The sequence below is a fragment of the Euprymna scolopes genome, chromosome 1 (assembly GCF_053919585.1).
Source record: "Euprymna scolopes isolate OS-2025 chromosome 1, ASM5391958v1, whole genome shotgun sequence".
Classification (NCBI taxonomy): Eukaryota; Metazoa; Mollusca; class Cephalopoda; order Sepiida; family Sepiolidae; genus Euprymna; species Euprymna scolopes.
Genome location: NC_136482.1, coordinates 143,273,047 through 143,293,341, shown reverse-complemented (window position 1 = coordinate 143,293,341; position 20,295 = coordinate 143,273,047). Strand labels below are relative to the sequence as shown.

The window sequence follows — 20,295 nt, the reverse complement described above, 5'->3', positions numbered from 1 at the left end:
ATGGCCTCTGCTTACCAAACTTTCACAAAAAAAAACACTCGTCTACGTGAAACCACTATAAATAATTTCTCCCACTCTTTATCTTCACCCAATCACTCTTATCCTTCAGTGGCCTCCGGGCATTGATAAGTGGTGATTCCTATGAAAAAGAAATATAGTTGCGAACCTCCCCACTGTGGGGTGTCTTCGAGTTATATTGCTAGTCCATGCGTATCGTATAAAGTTGAATTTTTAAATAAGAAGTTATCCTCATCTGGGCCTCTCCAAACCCTAAAAATACTTTTAAAAAAACTGAAGTTTTAAAATATATATATTTTAAAAGAAAAATGGCCTTATGAACAGTAATTATTTACTAGCGGGACCTGTGGAAATTCCACAGGGAACTCATCCATATGTAATATATTGATGTTGGCATTCTGTAGATGTTCAGTGTAAATGGAGACACTCTGATATTATTGTAGCATTTTTGTTAAAACTGCAAAAGTATTTATCTAAGCTAGCAAAGCCCGGTCGTAAAGTACGTTTAAATATGACATTTAATTTCCTGCAGATTTCGTATATATTATTATAGAGTTAATGTTCTATCTATTTTTATATGTTATAAAGTTGCGATTTCAAAAATAAAAAAATATGTTCAAAAACACGACATCAAAACACTATGATGTTTGGCCTTCTTTTCTCCGTTGACTGTAAAATGCCCAGAAAAACAACTGAATGCCCTCTGTGTTTTTTGGGTCCCCCTGTATATATATATATATATATAAACTTGAGTTCCTTCAGCAATAATCGAAAACCCAAGCCAAAACTTATGAAGAATTCTTGATAAAATTATTTATATCAAAACTTACGAAGAATTCTTGGTAAAATTATTCATGATATGAAATAGAAAAACATAACAATTAAACGGCTCAGATTTTAGCGTGACACACAAAAGAACACACACGCTATCGTATTAATACATAGATGCTTCATTTGAATGTGATTGTCGTTGGCTTTTCATCAAACTTTCACATGGAACAACATTTTCGAAAGAGTTTTTCTAATCTATGAGATCATTAACTATTGTAACAACAGCTGTAGAGCTTCATAAATGTAAGACTCACGTTTATGTTTGTGTACATTAGAACATCACGGCTTAAGATTCACTGAATACATGTATTAGAACAAATACATAGAAGACATTGCCAAGATTGCTGCTAAGAATAAAGACTCCGTATATCGTGTTAGAGAATTACTCACACCCAAGAGTATTCTATATTTCTACAAAACCACTATTTACCATAGCGCGTCACATGTGGGATGTCTCTCTCTCCCTCTCTCTCCCTCTCCCTCCCTCCCTCTCTCTCTCTCTCTCTCTCTCTCTTAGATAAGGTCAAAAATGAGGCCGGGCACTATCAATCAAACCCTAACCTTGTCCCATCGCCACAATGTTGCATCTTTTAGCCCTGTTAAAAAGAAATGTAATGAAATGTGCTCTGATGACCTCGTCGCATTTGCTGCCCTCTCGAAGTAAATACCCTTAGAGCCCAACCCCATGGTATTGTGAAAATTTACATGAATAACGGCTAAAATAGAGCTGAGAGAGCTTCTAATTATATGAGCAATGTCGAGCAATTCCTAGTTACCTTGCTGGTTCTCATTTGTTATGTTAGTCACTCAAACCAATATAAGGAAAAATAACTTCAGCTGAGCAAATTTGAGATTGATAATAGTATTTTGAACCTAATACTATTATTTTAGCAGTTCGAGTTACATTGAGTTGAGAGCAGTTGCAAAATGTTGAGTTTGAACCACCCCTCCATCTAAGTTACACCCCCTGCTTACTGATATAGGGGGAGAGAAAAGAAGAAAATAAAGAAACTAGGATAATTTACGTCCCAAAATATTGTTCTAAACAATTTGCTCACAAATTATTAAAAAAAGGGAAAATTGCACATATTTAATTTTCATTTAACTTTACTATAAAATAGTAAATATTGTATTCACGAGTTTATTTATTAATTAATTATTATAAAACCAGACTTTACGACTGGAGTTTTATTTTATCCGTTACCTCAAATATTCGTGACTCAAATATCAAAGGAGCGCCGTCTATTTGAGTTGATTTCTTTCAGGGGACAACAAGCAGAAAAAGGTAGTAAACCTTACGCCAGTCTTGACTGTGGCCCTATACACTCCTAATTCCCTGGAGACATTTAGTTGTTTCTTTTCTTTGTTCCTCCTATTTTTATTTTCTTTAGAAAAAGTTTTCTTTTACCTACGAACCAATGGTGAAAAAAGGAATAACAGAAATCGCGCAGCAAACCCTATCATCGTATAGACGATTACCGCCACGTGTTCCGAAATCAGAACCAGATAGGACTACATTTACGTATCGGTGAACATTTCTGATTAACCCGACAAGCAGTAAAATCCAATCATTTCACTGCATGAATCTCTTGATTCTGAAAAGCATTTATTCTATTAGTTTGTTCACCTGGACTTTGAAATTCTCTCTCCTTCTCAAGCTTCTATGGATGATATGCAAAATTTTAGTGTAATGCGAACATACATCTTGCTGCTAACTCCCTACATATGTAGACATGATCCCAAATATTAGCAAATGACGCCCAAATTGCACTGTGCCTTGAATGCGATAAAAATGATCCAAAATAAAAAAAAAATGTTTAAAATTCTTATTTCATCAGTTAAGTTCATAATTTCAACTTCAACTAATCCTGTAATTTTTCTACTTAAGTAAGAGCCAAATATTTTATGCTATTTCCATTATCTATTATTTGTCCTGAAATTCTTGAAGGATGCATGAGGAAATCAGATAATATCTTCGTGGTTATGCTTTTCGTTTAATTGTTGTACCACTAGACAAAGCATATTGGGACTGAACGGTAAGAATCTACTGTTATAGAGATCAGATTTATAGGGTGCAACTTGGGTGAAGCAAAATATTCACATATAAACGCTTGCATGTCGACACAGTCAGGGAAAAGGAAGTAATGTAACTATTTCAAAAGAAAAGAAGCTATTAGAGTTTAAAATCTTCCAGGCTCTGGAGACCTTTAAAGGGAAGGGGTGTGATTTTGTTGCTAGTCAGACAAGTCAGTGTATTTACACGAGGTTGTGCGACCCCTCAGCATTTACTTTTAATTTGTCGACTTTTAAAATTTTTCGGGTACGCTGAGAACGAATATCGCATTTATTTTTGCGTAAACACGCAATTATCCATATTTGAAGACATTCAGTATTCAACGTAATCCTTATCAATTTTGCGGGCGGCCATCTTGTTTCCTATTTAAGAAAAACGCCAAAAAGAGCCAAACAGAACCTAAAAAAAAAGCAGACACGCAATATTGTGGTAATGAAATAGGGACCAGACTATAGCTAATTGCTCGGGAGTTGTGTTATAAATTATCACTCTATCAAAAAGGGAAATATAAGTTTTTGATGTACTAGCCAAAAGTTGCCATCAGAAAAAAGGGTACATCAGAATTTTCTAGACCGGTAGATTTTATTCTCGTTATAATTAAACATGACTATCCATGTTTGTCACTAGATTACTCAAGACTGAGGTTTGTTTTCTAAAGGTTCAGTCATTGCATTCTTGTACTGAGCAAGGGTAGCGGTCATATCAGAAACTAAAACAATATCAAATGCGACTGTTTCGATATTTTTTATGATTATAACAAATAATATAAGTTCAAGTATAAGATCAAATGAAAGATGAGGAATAAAGTGCCTTGTTTGGGGTGAAAATGTAATAAAAAATATAACTTTATTTTATTATCAGAAAAATAAGAAGTTATAAAAATACCTTTTTATGCCATGGGATTTCGAAGCTTAAGAAGAAGAGAAGGTCTAGAATGATACAAGATGAAAATATGAAAGAAACTGGCTTAATCACATTTAGATATGAAATGAGAATGAAGGAATAATCTATAATATCCAATTCTTTCATTCTTATTTAAATCTTAAATTCCATTAAGCCAGTTTTATTCCAAATTTTCATTTTGTAATATTCTGGCCGTACTCCTCTTCAATCGAAAAGCATTTTGCTTCGAAATGTCATAGCCAAAATAGGTTTTTCTTATTTTCCATTTAATTTTTCCTAATATTTCTGATGATATAATAAAATGATATAAATCTTTTATTCCCCAAAAGTTGCTGCAATACATGCAATTTTTTTCTAGACCAATAGAGAGGGTCGACTTAATTCTTGGTAGAATCAAACGTGACGATCCATTTTTGTCCCTAGTTTAATAAAGAGTGACATGTATTTTTTAAAGATTTAGTCAGCGCATTGCCTGTGTAGGGATTCAATTTGCTCTCGTACCGGGAAGAGTAGACAGTATTATCATAAAATACTACTAGCCCCGATTCGACTATTTCGATAGGGGGGTTTATGATGACAACAAAATATATAAGTTCAAGTATAATATTAAATAAAAGATGAGGATTACAGTTTCATATAACTTTATTATATTATCAGAGCAATAAGAAAAACTTAAATGGAAAAGTTAGAAGAAGACATTTGTATGCCATGGCATTTAGAAGCTAGGAAGTATCCATATTATCATATTCTCTCAAACTTATTTCTAAATGTCATTAAGCCAGTTTCTTACTACTTTGGTCATGGATATGACCTAAAACTATATCCGATGGTGAGGCCCCAGCTTGCGGGCTTTGGGGAATGTGGAGCCACCCTATAATTGCCATTGCCCCCAGGTCCACTCTGACCCAGAGTGGTAGTACCTGTTAGGGTTCTAACTATGGGTTAAATGGAAACTACTTGAATAAAAGATATATTCTATTAAAAAAAAATTCTTTAAAATAACTGGATTCGCCATTAAATAACCTGAAAAGGGTTGATATGCCGTAAAACAAAAGCAACCAATCAACTTTCTATATTTGCATTTTGTATGATTCTGGCCCTACTCCTCTTCTAATGAGAAGCATTTAGCTTCGAAATGCCATGGTCTAAAATTTTTTTTTATTTTTTTCACCTTAATTCTTCCTTATTGTCTGTATGATGTGATAAAATTGCATAAAACTTTTATTCTCCATCTTTCATTTAATATTATTGTTTGAGCCTCTTTATAGTGTCGAGCTTTTCTTATCTGAATAAGTTTTGCTTTGTTAAAAACTTACTGTAAAATATTTACTCTTTGATAACTTAATTGTATTAAGTTTAAGTATATAAATGAGTTCTTGTCTCATTTCGATGACTTTCTATTGAATAAAAAAAGGCATTTTATGGTAAAGCAGAATATTCATACAGGATTCAATATATCCTGAATTATTTAATACTTATAAATGTGAAATATAATACTATGCTATATACATACTTATCCATAAAACTACAATGAAAATCTTTCAATTATCCCAACATTCCAAGTACCAATTATATTTCCTGCGCTGCCCTCTTCTCGTCCTCTTCCCTTTGTTACGAGGCAGAAAAAAATCTGACAGTATTTGTATATTGTATTGCTAATGCTGAAATTATTAGTCTGTTGTCATAATGTTAAATATGATTGGATTGTAGCATTATCTATTATAACTTTATTCGGTGGATTAAGGGTAAATTAAAACTGTTCCTTATCTGGAACCTGAAGAGGGACGGCATTGAAATTATTGAAAAAATGTCAATAATTGGAAACGAAATGTGTTTGAGATGATCATTCTTATACAGAGGCGAATGCAGATATTTCCTTGGAATGTGCTTATCAAAACACCCATTCTTGCATTCACAGAGGACCAAACTATCTTTGGACTTTTATTCTATACACTTCATTTATTACAGAAAAGAGACGTTGCTAATCTAATTTACGTTTCTAAAATTTGGAGATGAGGATTGGTTATTCGTATTATTTGGAATCTTCGAACTATTGTTCTCATTGTGAGTGTTATTTTAACAACGTTTCGGCCGATGTAACGTCCAACCTTTTTCACGTGTGTCTTGTCGAACTTCAGGAATGCTTTTCTCAAACTCGGCAATTTGGACGGAATTTTGAACAGAACTTTATTTATCTTACGGGTGTAACATGCTTTCGTTCCGTCAGTTATATGCAATTTTATTTTCCAGTCGCTCACACTAAGATTTAAGTATTGAACCTTCAGGAAATTACCAAATCTTAACAATTGAATTTTTCCAAGTATTCTCACCACTGCACCACATGTGTCTGCAAATTTTTTTTTTTTTTTACATGGGTGTCACCACTTATCAAGGCCCAGAGGCCACTCAAGGATAAGGGTTAATAGGTATACATTAGTCATTGTGATTTTAGCATAGTAAACAGTGGGGATTTTGTAACTTGGATTACTTAGGGGGACGATTCAATTAGAACTTGTTCACATTGGACTTTTTCTTTTTTTTTCATAGGTATCAACACATTATCAAGGCCAAGAGGCCACTCAAGGATAAGGGTTAAAGAGTGTACAGTAGAAATTGGACAATATAATAATCATTAGTAATGAAAATTTGTTAAATTTGATAACTTATATGGAACGGCTCATCAAGAACTTATTTACGTTAGACTTGAAGACAACCATATTGTAGTCAGCCGGAAAGCAGGAAAACGGAAGACAATTCCACAGGCGTGCAGTTCTAATAAAAAAGCTTTGTTCATGGAATCTACGTTTAGGTTTTGGCACAGATAAAGAGTGAGGGGAATTATTGATAGTGTTTACAGCTAGACGAGTGTTTCTTGTGAAAGTTTTGCTTAGGGCTTTTGTTCAGTCATGGCTGACAGAATGAGAGCATGCTATAAATAAAGGGTTTCGCTCGAAATTCTGTGCAGTTTCCCGAATTTGACAGAACCATTCCCGAGTTGTACAAGATGCACCTTTATCGTTTGTATCGCTATTTAAAAATAAACGATAAATATAGAGTAATATAGACGGCTATATGCAAATATCAAGCCGTGAGCGAAATGACGTCATAGTATTGAAAATGGAATAAAATAAAAAGGAGAGATCACGTCTTCGCGCCTGACAGCAAAAACAGCAAATACATGTTTTTAAGAATAAGATATAAATATAGAGATTTATGGCCGCTATCGCTCGATATATTTGTTTATAGGCGTTCTCATTCGTTCCGTGGCAACACCGAAATGTCAACATAAGATAATAAACATTGTTCTTATTTGCGATCCACTATAATACATTGAACGAAGAGTCCAATGATGTAGAGTTCTGTGAGATAACTCCTGCTGATATCCTGTTCAATTTCATCACATCTGAACATCATTTCATATGCATAGCGCAATATTCACGTTTCTGATAACAGAAACATTAGTCTCATAAAATAATAACGTCTCACCTATCTCTTTAAATATATGTATGTATATATGTATGTATGCATTATGTATGTATGTATGTATGCCAAAGAATTTCGACAGAGGCGATGGATTTTCACTAGATCGGTCTAGTTTTGAAGATTAACCCTTCGGGCGACAAATATCGAGAAATTTGCTGAAAACATTAATTCCTTCACCCTCAACTGGACACTTTTCTACAAGGTGGGGTCTCTTTTTTGTCGATATTTTCGAAAGTCATCTCCTCATTTCGATTGACTAGCCTTAATTTAAACCTTCGCGGCTTTCAGTTTGGCGATGGACGCTACGGCAAATTTGTCACTTTTTTCACGTTCTTTTCCTCATTCGCGGTACGGGTTCGAGCCTGTCTGCCTATTACCACTTTTTTTGTTGTTCTTCAGCACACACCTCCAAACACCCGAGCAACGCCGGCCACCCAGGCTAGTAGATTAATAAAACACCACAAATATGTTTTGAACCATTTTTTTTTCTTTAGTAGAATTGTTGTTTCTTGTAAATGTATCACTTCTTGTTATCTTGTTTCCTTCTTGAGGTTTTTGTCTTTATTCTTAAGTGATTTGTAAAGAAGAAATCCTCCCCTGCCATGCTGGTTTTTCGTTTTTATTAATGTTATCAAGAGCTGTCATCAATTAAATGCATTTCTTCATCAATGGTAAATGATTTAGAATTTATTTATTCACTCATCACACGACTGACTTCAAATAAAAACATAACTGGAAAATATTTATTTTACTCACCACACAAAAAGAAAATAACCGGAAAATATTATAAATGTGACATAGCACTGACAGCTATATGCAAATACCGAGCTGTGAGCGAAATGACGTCAAGGTAAAGAAAAGGAAGGCTATAAAAAGTAGAGATCACGTGTTGTATTATGGTGTGGCTCCCAGGTTGGGAAATCGTAATAGTGCGTAGGACTCCCTGGCTGCGGTACATAGCAGTTTTAGTTACGTCGATCGTCCGTAGGTTCACTTGTTTACTAAGCGGTTGTGATGACAACGAGTTAAGACTAGTGAGTTATCTCACCTTAGACTGGCACTTTTTCCTTATCTTGCCTCTCGTCAATTGTCAAAAATGTCATAACAACGTTGAACCTGAAAACAAAGCGGTTGACGACTTAGAACGATCAGCTGTAACTTAAAAATATGCATTAAAAGACGTAAGTCACAATTGTGTTTGTTTTTGTATAAAATTATATTTTACAATATAGTTACAATTTAAAACAAATCGTCTTTTTTCTTTTGGTGGTTCTGAAGTTCACAGTTAGCAGTTTTTCTCACAGTGCTCTGAGGAGGGAAAAATGACGCTTCGACAATACGGTCTTCAGCAACACATGCTTTTCCGTGTTTCTCTCTCTCTCTCTGCTCTATCTCTGTTCTGCTGATTCACAGTTTTTATTGGCATTTTGTCCCTTTGTTTTTTCTATCCACGCGTTCTGTCAATCGGTTGATACATGTGTTCTTAAGTCACGTTTTGACCTCAAAAAATCATTCGATTTTCTCTTCACACAGCGACACGTGAATTACCCACTCATGCCAATATCTGTAATTCCAGAGCTTACGAGGAATGTCACGTTTATTTGTTTTGTAAACAAAAAAATCGTCGTCCGACTTCTCTGTTTATGACGTAAGCCCTTCCTCTTTTCAACAGGTAGACAATCGATTATTCGATGCTCACTCTTTTAAATCTTTTATTTTTTCTTTTCAGTTATGTATGATGGTTCCAGCCATTCATTACATAACACCCCTCCATTAACCATTTTTTTTTTTTTTTTTTTTTTTTTTTCAATCGTCTATCGGTCCATCGACATTTCCAAAAATGTTTTTAATGTCACAAAATTTTTTTTTTTTCATCTCTTTTACTGTATTTTTTTTTCCGTTTAACTTAGAAAAAAAAAATAAAAATAAACATCAACAAGAAAAGCATAAGGTCTTCTTCGGTATAAGTGCATCGGCCGCACTTAACAGCAAAATATACGCTGCAAATTTACCAATTTTACCGAAGTGGTCGATTTGTCCAATATTCTCCACTACCTCGGCTCTTTAATTAATATTACTAATTAACTAAATACGAGTCTTACATTTTAATGACTTGTTTAAAATGTGGGCAGCATATAGTACAAAAATTTCGACCAGAACGCCAGGATCCTGAATATTGGTGGCAACTCCGAACTCCCTATGATAAGGATGTTGCCTAACATCAACAGAGTAATTTTCTTAACCAATCCAAACATCCTGTTCCGCGCTCCCGACCCGCAGTTCGATTATAACCTGAGTTCCCAACCCCCGTGCTAGCCCTAGCTACGGTTGGCTGATCCCTACTATCATAATCAACTCTGCACGACCTGGGCACTAAGTTATATATATCTTCCTTCCATATTTCATCAACTTCTTTAGCCCTTTCAGCCGTCATGCTACGCGTGATTATTTTCCGTTCCATCAACGGGACCCTGTTTTCCTGACTTGGGGATTCTCGTTGATGGCGATTGCTCTGTTGGGGATAATTTTCTTCCTCCCCACTAGAGGATTCTTGATCTGAACTACTATCCTCTACCGGTGCTGACAGGGTTGTTTTTCTACAGCCCTCTTGCTTGTTGGGGATATCCCATTCCTCCAGTTCTGCTTTCCGAAGGTGTTCCCCATGGGCTTTTGTTACTGCCCCCGTCAGTTGACTTCTAATTCTATACGAGACTGGCCCCGTCTTCTCTATTATTACGTAATATGGAGACCATCTTACGTCTAGCTTTCCCTTTTTTCTATTATTTTTATAATAAACTAAGTCGCCAACTTGAAAATCGACTGCTTTTGTTTTCTCGTTGGCCCTATCTATCATTTTCTTCCTAGCTCTCTTTACATTGTTCCTGACTAATGTAAAGGTCCGATGCATGTCCTGCAGAGCGATCTCATGATCCTCTTCCCCGTAGTAAATTCTACGCGGCCTCAGTATGTTGTCTAACGGCAAGACAACGTCTCTATTATAGAGCAAATAATAGGGGGAGTACTTTGTTGTTTCGCTGACATGAAACCTTACAGCAGCCAGCATCTGGTTCAAGTACATGTCCCATGAACGGTCATTGCCCCCTATTTTCTTTGCTAGTACGTCATGCATCGTCCTATGGAATCTTTCTATTTTCCCGTTACTTTGCGGGTGGTAAAATGAGGTGGTCACGTGATCAACATTAAGCTCTTCTAAAGCCCTTTTCATGATCCCATTGACGTTCTCCGGTCCGTTATCCGTAAGTAACTGCAATGGTGCACCAAATCTGGGAAATATTTCCTCAATTAAGAGATGCACCACTGTCTCTGCCTTTTTATTAGGTACAGCGAAAGCCTCAGGCCAACCACTATACATGTCGATGAACGTGACTATGTATTGATTGCCTGACAAAGTCCTCGGATAGGGTCCGGAAATATCCAATGCAATCTTAGCAAAAGGAAAAGAAGGCATGTCGGTCTCCTGCATTTGAGGTTGTTGCTTCCTCAAATTTCTGGTCTGGCATGGGACGCACTTCCCTATGTGTTCGTTTACCTTCTTGAACAAACCAGGCCAGAAATACTTTTGTTTAATGGAGTGGAACGTTTTCTCCACACCCATATGACCATTCTCATCATGGTATTGTTTCAATACCTTCATCCTCAAATGTGACGGAATATATAATCTAATTACAGGATCGTCGTCGGGTGTCGATAAATAATATACGATATCGTCCATTATGATGTACTTTTTTTCTTCCATCTTGGACGTTTTACCGCTCCTCATCCGTTTCTTTAATTCGACGATCTGACTATCGGCGTCTTGTTCTTTACACATATCCAAACCTGATAGTGTAGGACGCTCGCTTACTACCGGTGAGCCTTCGTCATCCTTATGCGATACAAACTCTCTTGGTTCAAAACGATTCGAGTTTATCGCACTCACCGTGTAATTCCTATCATCTATTTCTACTGGAGGATCGTCTTCATCCCGACTCGCATTTACCGCACGGGATAAGAGATCCGCACAGACGTTATCTTTTCCTTTTAGGTACTGTATGGTGCAATCATAGCCAGCTATACTTAATGCCCACGTCTGTATCTTCCTATTCTGTATCGGAGATTTCAGCAAGTACTCCAATGGTCTGTGATCCGTGTAGATGGTGAACGTAGCACTATGCAAGTAGTGATTCAACTTGTTTAAGGCATAGTGAATCGCATATGCTTCTTTCTCTATTGTTGACCATCTAGTCTGGGTATCAGACAACTTATGAGATAGAAAATAAATGGGTTTCTCTATCTCCCGACCCTCCTCCGGGTCGTAGACCATTTGAGACAAGGTTGCTCCGATCGCATAATCGGAGGCATCCGTGTATAACCTGTATCCTTTGTTAGTGTCCGGGTATGCCAGCATCACCATCTCTGCAAGCTTCGATTTCAAACGATTAAAAGCAGACTGACACGCATCGTCCCAACAGAAACGTGCATGCTTCCTAGTTAACCGAATTAACGGTTCGGCGATTACAGAAAAATCCTTGATAAATCGCCTGTAATAGGATGTCATGCCTATAAAGGATCTAACCTGCTTCACAGTGGTTGGGGTCGCAATTGCCTGAATTGCTTTAACCTTGTCCCCCTCCGGCTGGATACCTTTCTCACTTACTCGGAATCCCAGATATTGCACTTCCTTGCCGAAAAACTCACACTTCGCCGCCTTTAACCTTAAATTATGCCTACGTAAACTACCTAACACCTTTTCTATATGCCTAACATGTTCCTCCTTTGTTTTGGAGAATATCAAAATATCATCCAAATAAGGCACGGCGAATTCTTCCTGTCCCTGTAACACTACGGACATTAGCTCCTGAAACACTCCCGGAGCGTTAGCAAGTCCGAATGGCATTACATTAAATTGGAACAGTCCTCTATGACAGGTGAACGCAGTTTTCTCTTTATCTTTTTCGTTCAACTTTACCTGCCAATACCCTGATTTCAAGTCCAACTTTGAGAAATATTTTGCTGACCCAAGCGAGGCCAGTATATCATCAATTACTGGTAGCGCTCGGGCATACTTCTTTGTTATCTTATTCAGGGCCCTAAAATCTACACAGAACCTCTTTGTTCCGTCTTTCTTTTTTACCAAAACTATCGGGAAACTCCACGGACTGTTTGACCTTTCTATCACCCCTGCCTGTAGCATTTCCTCTAGTGCTACATTAACTTCTTCTCGTTGTTTGAGAGGTGTTCTATACGGGTTTTTCTTTATGGGATCGGTTTTTCCTGTATCGATCCTCATCTCTACTGTGTCAGTCCGGCCTAAATATCTATCCTCTGTGACGAATAAATCAGTATTTCGTTGCAGGACTTTATTTAAAACTTTCCTCATTTCTTCCGGCACTTTTATGCCGTTGAGGTTACTTTTGTTTCCCGACTTCTTTTGTTTATTTGGCTTTGATATTGCCATTACTACTTCTGTTCTTCTACATCTACCTATCTTGTAACCTTTCTTTAATTTTACTGTCTGGTTCGTGTTATTCATAATTAGCAAAGGAAAACTTTTCCTACCTTTAATTTTAACTACCGTGTTCGCTACGGATACACCACTTAGATCACTTAGGAAGCCTTTATCTATCTGCACTACTTCGTAATCTAAACCCTGACCATTTCTCATTTCGGCACGAGCTGTGCACGCATGTAAATGCTGCGGTTTCAGGGTGACATTGTGCCTTAATCTAACTATACTCGAAATATAAGCCTCCTCTTGCAGCGCTATGTACTCGCTGCCTAATCGGATTGCTCCTAAATCAAAGTACATTCTAACACTATTTTGCTTGAGCCAGTCTCGGCCCAATATGACGTTCCTTTTAAGGTTTTTCGTCACTACAAAATCATGTCGAATGTACTGGCTTCCTACTTTAATTTGTAAACGCGCCACTCCTTGCACTATGAGAGGTGACCCGTTTGCAGTCCTTAAATTCATCTCTATTTTCTTTATCTCAGGCTTCTCTCTGAGACTTTCTAATACAGTACTTTTTATTACAGAAATTTCGGCGCCAGTATCTACTAAAGCCCTAAACTTATTTTTCTCTATCTTAATAGGGATGCAATTAGCGGCGCCCATATGTCCTATGATCTTTGACTGTTCACCCCTCTTCCTCTCGCTGGGCGTCTTGCGAGTGGGGTCTGCTCGTTTCCCGACTTAGGGAAGGTGCAGTTCCTGGCTATATGGCCTTTTCTGCCGCAATTGTAACACTTAATCTCCGGCCAAGGGCGCTCTGTTTCTCTTGCCTTGAAGCCGGGTCCCCTATTAAATCCTCTATAATTCCTCTGCCCCCTATCTGGCTCTGGGAATCTTTTTTTCCTTATCGCTTCTATATTCCTCTGGCGCCCACTATAATTTATTTCCATAGGTTCTTCTTCTCGGTCATTGCCTCTTATGCGGGTTTGCCACCGATCCTCGATTAGGGCCTTTTCATAGGCTACCTTGAGGTCCGATGGTTCTTCCCTCATGACAGCGATTTTGACTTGTCTGTCATATAGCCCCTCGATGAAGAAACCTATCACTTGGCTTTTTATTACTTCATTGTTCGTATCTAGACTAACATACGAACCTATAGCCAAGTGCACTAACCTCTGCATGTAGTCCTGCACAGTTTCGCTTCTACCCTGCTTAATATTTGCTAACTCCCTAACAAACTTGGTAGGATCTGCCTGGACTCCAAAATAATTATCTAGAGCTCGCTTCAAGTCTACCCATGCCACACTCTCATTGTTGGCTAGTAGTCCTGAAACAAACTGTCCTATTGGGCAAGCCGTCGTAATTAACGCTAATTGGCATTTTTCTTCCTCTGTTTGGCTAACTATTCTAGTGTATTTATCTATATCATTTAGCCATCTTCTGTATTCCTGCGATCGTCTAGTGTCTAATGGTTTTATTTTTGATAACAACGCCTCCCCCCTCAGAGAGTTCGAAATGGCCTTCCCTACATTGTGTAGTTCAGCCCCTAGGATCTGAGCGAAATCTGTGAAAAACTGCTGTTCCATCTTTTACAATTATTTTCAAAATTATACAAGAAAGAAAGAAGAAAGAAAAGAAATATAAATTAACTTTTTTTTTTTTTTTTTAACAAAACTTTTTTAAGAGCCGAGGTTTAGAAAAATATTGAAAAAATCAACTAACCCTTGCTTTTCCTCAGGTCCAGTGTTCTTTCTTCTTTTTCTTGCTTCTGCGTTCGCGTTTCTCTTCGTCGATTGATTCACGTTGTGTTTTTTTTCTTCTTCTTTGTTGTTGTGTATGTGGTAACCAAGTTCTTTTTGTGTAAGAGTTCTTTTTGTTTAGTTTTGTTTTTGTTAAAAAGTTCTTACTTATCACTCTTGCGGAGTGAACTGGTCATCAAGGCACCAATTAATACTATGTTGTATTATGGTGTGGCTCCCAGGTTGGGAAATCGTAATAGTGCGTAGGACTCCCTGGCTGCGGTACATAGCAGTTTTAGTTACGTCGATCGTCCGTAGGTTCACTTGTTTACTAAGCGGTTGTGATGACAACGAGTTAAGACTAGTGAGTTATCTCACCTTAGACTGGCACTTTTTCCTTATCTTGCCTCTCGTCAATTGTCAAAAATGTCATAACAACGTTGAACCTGAAAACAAAGCGGTTGACGACTTAGAACGATCAGCTGTAACTTAAAAATATGCATTAAAAGACGTAAGTCACAATTGTGTTTGTTTTTGTATAAAATTATATTTTACAATATAGTTACAATTTAAAACAAATCGTCTTTTTTCTTTTGGTGGTTCTGAAGTTCACAGTTAGCAGTTTTTCTCACAGTGCTCTGAGGAGGGAAAAATGACGCTTCGACAATACGGTCTTCAGCAACACATGCTTTTCCGTGTTTCTCTCTCTCTCTCTGCTCTATCTCTGTTCTGCTGATTCACCGTTTTTATTGGCATTTTTGACAATTGACGAGAGGCAAGATAAGGAAAAAGTGCCAGTTTAAGGTGAGATAACTCACTAGTCTTAACTCGTTGTCATCACAACCGCTTAGTAAACAAGTGAACCTACGGACGATCGACGTAACTAAAACTGCTATGTACCGCAGCCAGGGAGTCCTACGCACTATTACGATTTCCCAACCTGGGAGCCACACCATAATACAACATAGTATTAATTTTTTTTTTTTTTTTTTTTAAGGTTTTTATGTTTTTATTCACCTTCCAAAGGTCGATACAGAATGGAGGTGAACCTTGCTTGTTTGATGATACACGTCAGCGTCCTCCCCAGCCCAGGGGGGGACAGCTGAAAAGCCGTCTGTCTTATTCAACACCCGAAACCCAACTGCCAAGAAAGAATCAGCTAACCTCATCACATGATACCACGTCATCTGGTCAGCTGACCCTTCTTTTGCAAACGTGTCCACTGTCCACGTTATTCACCTCTCTCTCTCTCTCTCTCCCTCTCCCTCTCTCTTTCTCTATTCTCTAATAGAGACACACAGAGAGAAAATAGAAAGAGTAAGAAAGCCAGAGAGGGGGGAGAGATGCTCTTTAACATTCCTCCACCCCTTTTTTATCAAAATGTATGGCAAGCCATACATTTTTAATAACTAACTAACTAAAAAAAATAATTATGTCCGAAGTACATCTTTATTTTTTCACTTTCCGGACTCACCCCTTTTCCAAGAAAGATCAGGCACCAGTACTCTTCTACAACACTATCAACCCTTCTGCTGCTTCTCAAAAGTCCCTCCTAGACATTAACTTGCTTCCAAGTTAGACAAAGATACAGCTTTGCAGATATACATCTTGTCTAGGCGGTCGCATTGTTGGATATTTTCCACTGACTCTGCTCTTTATTTGGACCACTTGGCCAAACAAATGGAGACTCCATTTTCGATCACTTTCTCGAAATAGGGCCAGCATATCGCAATTACGACCAGAACGTCGGATGCTCCATGTTGGTGGTAGCTTTATCGCATGGGGACTCGAACCCCAGACCCTCAGATTAAAAGTCTGATGCTCTACCGACCCAACCATCCCACTCGCGTTCTCGACTTTCAGCATAGGCCTAAGTCCCAGTTTTTTTTTCCTTTACTGTAATGCCCTGACGTGTTTCTCTGAGTGGTCCTATTACTGGAGCTTTGTTCTATTCAATCTACTACTTCGGGACTTCACAAAGCTCTTCTACTAACTCCCTTGGTTGGTCTAAGTCAAGATACGCCTTCACACTGATTCACTCGGAGGCTGTTTGAGTTCCTGGAACCCGACAAGATACGGAATCATCACTCCCTAACTAATGCGCCATCGATTTCTAACTAAGTAGTTTTCCCTTTGTGATTTTTCCGCATTCCCAGCAAGTCCCCAGATTCCAACCCAGATATCCCTCACACATTCCTCTAAAAAAATAAAAAAATAATAAGGCTCTATCTTGTCCCTTACGTAATCTGCATCTTTCCCTTTCTTCTATCTCCCCGTGATTAGGCTTGGTACCGACTGTCCAGTCGCTCCGTACCCTGAGGAATTATCGCGACCTCGCACGCCAGACTTTTGTTGGACAAGACTTATTGCCGTTGCTTGGGCCTACGTGGCATCTTCCAACTCACTGGAACCACTAGTATTGTTTTAACAGGGTTCTCATTACTCTAAAATAGTATTTCCCCTGCCAAATTTTCTAATTTGTGACAATACCGTGGCTTATAAAAAAAAAATAAAACAACAGAAAAAACTGCTTTCTACAGCCTAATCGCCTTGTAATTCTCATGAAAAAAAATGCAACTACGCGCTAAACGTCCCTAAAATATAACTAAACCAACCAAATCTATTCCAAAATAATTTAATTTAATAATACCAATTAAATTCACCCAGCATGGTTTTTTTTTAATTTTGGTACCTTTAATTCACAATATGGTAACATTTTATTTTCCTAAGTACTTGCATACATATTTCATTCATCTTCTCTTGAGCGATTCGTAACATAATGGCCACGTCAGCCATTGCACCCCCTCTGCCCCTTACACCATGTCAGAGGGCATTTCATTTGCTCCCTGAAGTTGATTACAACTAGATCCGCTCACGCTGGACAGAATACATTCCGTTCACTGCTATGTCAGAAAAAACTTTCTTTTTTTTTTCCAAAGTCGGTAAGCGCAACCTGCCTTGAAGACACATAGCTTCACGGAAAACATCGGATTTCCACACATGAAGTACTCAAACTTGCTCCATGTTGATTCTACTCGAAATCAACAGAAATCACGATAAAAAAAAATAAAATTCGAATCATTTCCCGAGAATAATGAAATTAATAACTACCCATGTAATTCAACACCTCTCCAAAATTCTAACATGCTTGCCACAGAAATTAAATTCCATTCACGCCCCACTTTTTTCTTTCATTTCTTCATATAGTTTATTTAACCCTATATTTATCCTTTTTTTTTTTTTTTTTTTTACCTTACTTATGTGGTCAAAACGTCACTCATGTCGAATAGAACATTTATTCTACTTTTCGAAAATTGAAATTAATACCGTAGCGGGGAAAACAGAAACTGGCTTCCGCAACTTGACGTTGTCGCACCTGCTAATTTCGGTTCATGAATGTCAACTTAACACACTTATCAATTCATCTGTTCCCGTGGTCGATATGGTAAGGTCGCAGGCTTTTTTTCCCATTTTCTTTCCACCGCCGCGTCAAACCTATGGGATTCAAGCCGACCTTTATACTAAAACTATTTTTTTCTTTTACACCTCCAAACAACCGGCCAACGTGTTTTTTTTAACAGGGTTGTTTTAATCTAGCCCCCACATCAACACACACCTCCAAACACCCGGGAAATGCCGGGTACCCCCGCTAGTTATGTCATTTATATGCATTTGATTTATCTGATATACGGGCGATATCGAATAATGCGTGTAAAAGATTACACATTTGTTTCGATAACAAAAAGGTTAAAACTAAGTAGAGAGATATTTCCCAATGTATGGTTAGAGCAGAAAGTCGCTAAAGTGTCGTGGTGAATTAGTATATATCTTTCACTGAATCCAGCTTTTCAGCCTTTGGATACCTGCTTCCTCCCACCACAATGCATTGGTTTTGAGTATTACGTCTATTTATATTTATACGATAGAATATACATTCCTCACAAAACAGATTGTTGAAGCTGTATTGAATTTGTTTGGGATGAGACGACAACAACTATGGAAGGCAGTAATTGCTGACAATGCAGTTAGGATATTCGGAGTTCCTATCCCGTCGCAGTTACCACCTGACGAAGGCCACACCAATAATTTGCGGAAACGTCGTGAAACAACAACCAAGAAAGATGAGAATAATAGTCCGCAATAAATAAATTAATAAATAATACTCATCTCAATAATGAATTCGAATTAAAATAATATAAACCCAATTAATCGAAATAAGAACCATTAAAATCGACACATTTTCGCCAATAAGAAACAAGTTTTTTATTCCGTTAGCATAAAAATCCGGAATTCTGGAAGCGATAGAGTTATTGAAGGCCGATTCGCCATCATCTCGGCTTTTGAAGCATTTTCCGCACAGGAAGTTGTGGAGATGCTTGAAAAAATGATAATCGGTAGGCGAGAGGTCTGGTGAATATGGCGGATGAGGCAGTCTCGAAGCCCAATTCGTTAAGCTTCTGCAGGGTCAGTTGAGCAACATGTGAGTGAGTGTTATAATAGCAGTACTAGTTGACATGGTGTCAGTGTAAGCAATACCTTCATATAAAATATCAAAGTAATATTAGGAAGAAAAAGGGAGATACAAGTCGAGTTCAAAACCCAATCGCCGACAACTGCGCATCGATATCTTCCGGCAGACTACATAAGCAGCCGGAAAAAGCCCCCGAGAAAACTTCCAGACAACAAATAAAACAAATGGTAAGTCAGGATCACCCAAACATTAGGCAAAAAGCGAGTTTATCAGATCACATTCCAATTAAGTACAGAGGCGCAAATTTTGCGCCGATAAGATAGGTATTTGAGCTTGATTAACAATGACATGTCTCGTATGATTTGGGTTTTTCGGACTACTTTTTCTAATTTTTAGTGTCACTTTCATGTTTCGGTTGATGTAACCTCCAGGCTTCTTCAGCTGTACCTTGTCGAACCTTGGAATATTTTTGTCGAACTCCGAAATTTTTAAAGAATTGCCACAAGGATCCGTGGTGCAATGGATAGAGTGCTTGGAAAAAGCAATTGTAAAAGTGATATTCGCCTGAAACTTGAAGGTTCAATTCACAGCGCGGGCGACCGAAAAGACAAATGCGAGTTACTTAGGACCTCTATCCAGTCATGTCTGACGGAACGAGAACATGCTACCTCGTGAAGTAAGTAAAGCGTTTCGTTTGAAATTCTGTCGAAATTCCTGAGTTCGCAAAAATATTTTCGAGTTTGACAAGATACACCTGAAGAAGGTCGAAGATTTCAACGTTGTAAAAATGGCAAGTTCAGAAAAGTAGTGCGAATAATCCAAATAAGACGAATAACAAATCCTCATTTCGAAAATTTTAAAAATAATGTAATATTTTGGGGGATCCTGTCGAGTAGGGAGAGATTAATCGTTGCTGTACCACCCAAGATGGTGGCTTTGAAGCGATATAGGAGTTATGGGCAGTCTTCTATCGCAGGAGAAAGAGCCCAACTCTTTTCTCTTGACAATATCTTGTATGTATTTGTTCCAATCGATGTTGCTCGTGATTGTTAGATCCAAGATTTTAAATACGTGCCCAATTAGTGATACTAGCAATGACTTATGCTGCTTAAAATGTTTCTTGCAATCATTACAAAAGGAGCTTTGTTATAGTATAATTAAATGTTATAATTTATTTACGGCTCATATATCAGATTTGACGTTATTTCTTATGATTTCAGATATTATCTTAGATAGGTGGATGGAAAAGAACATGATACTATCAGTAAGTATAATCATCTTGGAAACGTAATGACTTTACATAATTCGAACTACTGTTATATAA

The 20,295-nt window shown here is 37.6% G+C and overlaps 1 long non-coding RNA gene across 1 annotated transcript in view; it reads right to left on the bottom strand.

Moving 5' to 3' along the window:
• The window catches only part of LOC145275903 (uncharacterized), a 545,051-nt gene extending 527,228 nt beyond the window's left edge, over positions 1 to 17,823 (bottom strand). The window contains exon 1 of the long non-coding RNA XR_013867713.1: positions 15,740 to 17,823. This is a non-coding gene — a long non-coding RNA (uncharacterized LOC145275903). The remainder of the gene's footprint in view (positions 1 to 15,739) is intronic.
• Positions 17,824 to 20,295: the final 2,472 nt, after the last annotated feature.